The sequence below is a fragment of the Ambystoma mexicanum genome, chromosome 1p, assembly GCF_040938575.1.
Source record: "Ambystoma mexicanum isolate Mex_15411 chromosome 1p, UKY_AmexF1_1, whole genome shotgun sequence".
Taxonomy (NCBI): Eukaryota; Metazoa; Chordata; class Amphibia; order Caudata; family Ambystomatidae; genus Ambystoma; species Ambystoma mexicanum.
Genome location: NC_090921.1, coordinates 369,986,445 through 369,993,269, shown reverse-complemented (window position 1 = coordinate 369,993,269; position 6,825 = coordinate 369,986,445).

Genomic DNA, 6,825 nt, shown 5'->3' with positions numbered 1-6,825 from the left:
CCATATCGGACGTGTCTGGATACAGTACTCTAAGCACTTTCCAGACTGCTGCTCTACAATTATTAAACAGTGCTCTGTCATGAGCAGTGTTAACCATAGTAACACTAGCATATCCCGCTCTGAACCAAACGTCATGAGCGCTCTCTCTCCATGAATGGCAATCAGGAGACCTTTAATGTCCCCTATAGCCAATGTAGTCCCTCCTGTCATCTTAACCAATTCATGTATCCATTTCCCAGTGCCAGAAGTTAAACTCAGAAGTTTACACCTCAAATTATCCTTGTCCATCTGGGGGCAAGGTATATACTGTGGTCTAGCTCCCCCTTTCTCTAGCAAGGGAAACTGCGACACTCTCCCATTGTCTGTCTATTCGAGGCAGAGACACTATTTCTGCACCACCTTCTCCCTGGTAGTGACCTTAATCTGCTCACATATGGTGGCGATTCCCCCCTCACTTTAGGTTGATCTGACTGCGTCAATGATTCTGACGTCCTAGGTACAGGTGCGTCTAAATCTGACCATCTCACTTCCTTATCCATTGAAAAGCAACCCTCAGGACCACATACATCATCCCTCTCTTCTCTACGAAAGGTGTCTGTCTTCATCCGACATTTCCTGTGCCCAACTCCTATAACTTCTCTCCTTCTCATCTCTGTGTAGAGTCAGCCTATCTAAAGACAATTCCTTGGGGGGCCTTGTGCTACATGAGACTCCTTCTGTATCGTATAGCTGTGTACTCTCAAGTCAATCATTTTTTCCCTTCCCCTTCAATTCTTTCTGGGCTCTCATATCCTAATAAACTTTATTGTTCTATGTCATCATCAAGCTCTCTGCCCTTTCTTGCTTTCACCCTTACCCTGTCTTCTTCCTTTTTCTTCATATCCCTTCTCTCGTTTGCCCTTTGTGTCTTACATCCAGTCTTTGCATTCTCTTATCCCTTAACTTCTGTTCTTCATCTTCTATTCTTTTCTTTTCTAACTTTTCCCTCTCATCGATTGCCCTTTGTCTATTATCTTGTTTTCTTTGCTCCTCTGCTCTTTCCAGCTTCTTCAACTGTTCATCTTGATATAGCTGTTCAGCGTTATCTCTTTCTCCCTTCCATCACTTTATTTCTCTTCTTATATCTAAAGATGTGCTTGCTCGGTCACTTCTCACCTTGTCTCATCTCTCCTTGTCCCTCGGGACTTAAGAATTACATCTTTCTCAGTATTTTTCTCCGGGTCCTCGTCACTGCTTTTGCGCAGGTGACTCGTATGCTGGGTTACTATACCCCGTTGCTGCCTTAAGCTCCCTCAATGGGTATAACCCATCGTCTTTCTTGCTTTAGCCGCCTATTTCTGACGGGGTAGGGGGAGCAGGGGGCTCCTCACCCCCATCTTTACATATATTAAGGATCCAACCTGTAGGAGGCGGCTCTTCTCTTTCCTCCTGGTACATTTTCCAAAGTTCTAAGCTCCCTAGTCACTTGTCTAGCTTTTTTCCTGTGTACGCTGCATGCAAATATGCCATCATATGCTGCAGGACTGTCAGGAATCTGAGGAAAGCTTCAGGTCGGTGCTTCTTGCTTTGCAAGAGGCGATAAACTACATTTCCCATGAGGCGTTGGGAGTTGTGTAGTTCTTCTATCGCGCGCTACAACAGCTGCTCATTAGCAGCAACTGTTAAAACTCGCCGCCGCCCATGCCTCAGTGCAGGTAATTGATGATTTTCAGCACAGGCGGCGGCAGTTTAGGAGCAGGCATGCAGACATTCTCAGACGCTGAAGGACTCTTGGAGCTTCCCCGGGCCGCGACGGTGATGAACAGCTGAATAACCACAGGCCGCGGCGGTGAAGCGGCTCCCATAAGCTTCGGGCTTCGCTCTTCAGGGTCCGGATGTCCTTGTGAGGCATCCGGACCATCAGTTAAGTGTTTTTGACCCCAGTGTTCATTTGCTGAGTTGCTATATGCTTACTTGTTTATTAATTAACTATTTCAACGCTGTAGTGGGTGTGTGAGGTAACACGCCCTAAGATACATGCCATTCATTAGACACGCCATGTGGAGAAAACATGCTATAAAACTCTGAACGGATATAACAGGGCACTGGGAAAGATATAGAGACTATGTAAAGAACACGCATGGGTCTACACAGTACAAGGGCACGTTCATGTGTGTCTTTTTTCCTAAATCATTGTTTGTGGCTTCATTGTGCCCGACGGGCCATGTGTCTCGTGTCTTCATAAAAAGGGACACCCTTTTGTTTGTGCCATTTAGCTTGTAAGCCAATCTATGTGTGTTCAAGAAATGACTGTCCAAGTCCTACGTGATGTTCAATCCCTATGTTATGTTCAAAGTCCATGTTCTAGGTTATCCGCTTATGTTCTGTGAGGTGCAAAGTGGAGTTTAAAGAAGCTCTTATGATTCGTATGTAACAATGTAATAAGGTCAATTACCAGTATAGGAGGTCAGGTTAGGTGTTCAGGAAATAGAGGTACAGGTTCAGGAATATCGCTGTATTGTATGTATTTGCTTGTGTATGTTCCCCTCCTTTCCTTTGTCACTCCATCCCCTTTTCCCCAACTCCATCTTCCCCCCATTGGCTGCCACGTGGCTTCCTGTGATATCAGTCTTCAGGCGCCCGTGCCAACCACAGGTGGAGGGACAATCTATTTGGCTTCTGTGGTTCAGAAGAGGGGATTGAGACCCCTATTCCCTTATAAGCTTGACAAGGACTACCTTCTATAGTGACCCCCCTTGCGACCACGGCATAAACATTTTATCTGCAGTTTCCTTAACCCAATCTGCACTATACTGTCTAAGCTTAGGTGCATATTTCGGCAACTGCTTGCAGAGATACCTAAGTGAAGTAACAACCTCCATTTTTGATTCGTCACTCTTGACTATCAATACTCGTTTGTTTTTGTCACATATTTGAAAAAACACGTTTCATCAGAAAAATAATATAATATGAGCGTGCACCATCCCTCTAAATAACATTTTTTACTTTAATCTTGCTAAAAAAACACCATCTCAATTTTAAACAATCACTTAAATTCTCCAACCTCATGTTTCTCCTTTTACCAATTTCTTTAAACGGTGACGTCATCACCAATACATAAAACAAACAGACACACTCGACCGGTCACATATATCTCTTACGATCTTCTCTTGAAGACTCATCTTGCCCTCTAATCAATACCCCATGCAGAGTTTAAATCAACTTCTTTAAGTTTGTCTTTAAACAGAACTCATCGTCTATGCTTCCACTATGGGACTTTAGGTTTAAGATTTCTTCTGATCCATTCTTTAAAATGCAGGAACAGGGGGCGTGGCTTGGAGCACCAACGATGTGGTCACTCCTCTGAAGCCGCCCGTGGGTTGCCCGCTACCGCAGCAGACTTCATGCGGTTCCCATAGCTGAAATGAATTGCTAACACTAGCTATAAGGAGCGGAACCGGTGGAGCTTAGGTGGTCCAAAGATGATGAGCCAGTACAGAAGCTCTGCACCCGAAACCACCGTCTAAAGCTCAGCACCCTGCACCCCTCGGAAGAAGCAAGATGGCGGGCGCACCTACGAGTTCGGAGGTGGCCGGGAGCAGGAGGCGGACCCTGCGGCGTCACAGGGGCCGGAGGCGATGAAAGCCCAGACGCAACCTGCAGCTTGCATCCAGAAGTAGGAGGCGACCCAGACACATCGAGGGCATAACGGTGAGGGGGCCGGCGGAGCATCAGCCGGGAGGATCAGCCCGGCTCCTGGGTGTAATACGCGGCGGGGAAGACTGCAGCGAGCCTGCGCCCCCCGGGCGCTTTGGAGCCGGAGTCCCTGGCGGGAGGTGGGGAGGGGGCCAACGAACAGCGCCCGACCCCGGAAGAGGGGAACCAACGAGCACAGCCGGACTGCGGCCCTGGTGGAGATCCCCTTGTGATGGAGGCTGCGGCTGAGACGGGTGGCATGGTGGAAGTCCCCACCACCCACTCCCGCTTCTAGAGGGGACATTGCTTAACATAAGATCCAGCAGGGGGAGCCACATTGAGGCTGTGCTGGTGGCCCTCACATTTGAAACAACAGCCAAGGTGGGCTACACAGGAGATCAGCCTGGTGCCCACTTGCCATAGGAGCCCTAAGGGCTCTCATCGCACAGACCCACCGAACGTTTGGCCCCACCCTTGCGAAGATCTATCATCATCGGGGTAAGGAACATGCGACGCTAACTGTGGTCACCATGGAGCCCTTCGCCCAGAAAATAAGACAAAACACCCAGATCAAAGGCCCGCAGGACGGCCCATCGCAACACAAAATAGCCTTATATGCCGACGATGTCCTACTTACGATCTCGGAAACCCGCTCCTCCCTGGAACATGCCCTAGCAGAAATAAGCAGCTACAGTGAGGTATCCGGCTTTTCAGTCAACTTTGCTAAATCTACAGCCCTGGGCATTTCTCCTCGCCCCGCAGGAACGGGAAACGCTGATCAGGATGAGCCCGATCAAGTGGGAAAAAAGAGCCATCCCCTACTTAGGGGTCCATATTCCTGCGGACCCAAAAGAAACATACCAAACTAACTTTCCCCGGCTATTTAAAGAACTGGAGGGGGACCTAAGGCGCTGGACGACTCAGGAGATCTCATTAATGGGACGAATAACAGCCTGCAAGATGAACTTTCTTCCGAGGTTTCTCTATACCTGCTCCTCCCTCCCAGTGGCAATTCCCACACCAACCCTTCCAGATCTACGGAGGAAAATGGTAAAGTTCATATGGAGAGGTAAGAAAGTGAGAATCCCCTACAAAACACTACTGGGTGGCTCCAAAATGGGAGGGCTAGGAGTCCCGGACCTGCAGGCCTACAGAGTGGCGGCCCAATTGGCACATGTCCACTTATGGCAAACAATCACAAACCGCCCCAGATGGGTAGAACTGGAACAATCACGGCTGCCCCTACCTCTACGATTCCTGCCACACATCCCGGCCCCCCTCAGAACTTATTGGGGAGATCTCCTTCTGGCGACCAAACACACCCTGAACTCTTGGGACTGGGCACTAAAACGAAAGGGCGTCCCGAGGGGCCTGAACCCGCAATCGCCAATCTTCCACAACCCAGCTTTTTCGTATGGGTCACGCCTGTGCGATTTTCAACGCTGGATAAATGGTGGTCTTGAGACCTTAGAGCAGATGTACGAGGGAAATGGCGCCATGCACGTTCGAACAATGCAAGGAAAAGTTCCAACTTCAGGAAAAGGATAGATTTACCTACATACAACTGCGCCATTGGTGCTCGAGGCCCCAAATCCGACAAGCAGCAACGTGTGTTCCGACCTCCCTGGAACTATCGCTCAAGGACCCCCCGATCCGAGGCAGGATACCTACTTTTTATAGGTGCTTTCTGGGCGATTTCCTGGTCGAGAGAACCCGCTGCATGGCCCAGTGGGAGGCTGACCTGGGGCACCGGAGAGAGGACCAGACATGGGTGGACATCTGGACCCGAGCGCACTCCTCATCCATCTGTGTCACCAATAAGGAATGTGCATATAAAATTATGCTGAGGTGGTACTATCCCCCCCTTAGGCTCCATCACATGAACCCCAAGGTGGACCAATCTTGCTGGAGAGAATGTGGCCACCCAGGCTCCTTCTTCCACATGTGGTGGACGTGCCTGAAAATCCAGCGCTTTTGGAAACAATGCCTGGGGACGATTACACAAATCACTGGGACTTCGGTCCTGCTGGACCCGAGGGCTTGTCCTGCAAGGCAAAACTGTTGACCCAATGCCTTGTAACCGGGAAATCAGTGCTGGCCCACTGTTGGAAGTCCCCGGACGGCCCGTGTTTAGCTCAGGGGTGGACAAAACTATGGGACATACTGATAGCGGAGAAGGTGACGGCAGCAAAGGCCGGGGTCCTCCACCGATTCCAGAACATTTGGGGCCCGGTACTAGAATATGACCAGCAATTTCCTGCCCTAACCTATAAGCCTATCAACGCCCGATGGACCCTGGGAAACGGGGAGGATCCCGGAGGGGACGCATAGACTATGGGGTCACAGAACGGAGGGCCCAGAGAGTAAAGGCCCTTGCAGGGGAACGAAGGGAGGGGGGGACAGGTCCAGAGGAGAATATTTGAGGGTCAACACGTCTTTGTTATTGTTCATGATGTATGCTTGTCAACCTGCCTTGATTTAAAATAAATACATTTAAAATGCAGGAACAGGGCATATCCTCTTATCGTGGCACTCTCTCCTCACGATACCTCTATTGCTTGTTCTTACGCAAGTCAATTTCTATTCACTATTTAACACTCTTATTCTCAAGTTAGATTTACCCCACCTCCCTCCGTTACACTTCTTTCCCTTATCACTTCTTGTCACTTATAACCAATCACGTCTCGTCACTTATAACCCATACATCATTTTACCAACTCGCTCAGTTCTTACTCACCATTCACATGTTGGTCTTCCAAATCTCGGGATTGTACGCCTCTTTTACCGCCTCTCCAACTTCCCGTTCGTTCAGCTTCTCGTAGAGCATGGGAGGGTATTCCGTTTGAAACTGGAGGGACCCGTCAAGCCCTACTTGCAAGATTTTACAATTTAAACTAACCACTATCTACGGGGAGCTTCACGTCCTGTTAGCCGAATGGCAGAGGTTGTGCGATATTGCCGGGACTCCAAAGTTTACTTATGTCGATGGATTTTAACCCATCCTCTGCTACCAAGTGAACTGAATAACCTCAGCCTTTTTAGCAATTACCCTGGAGATGGATGGGGATGCAGAAGTTACTCAACATCAATAATCAAAATGACTCAGTTTATTTTCAAAAACAGGGAGCATAACGAACATCAACAAATTTG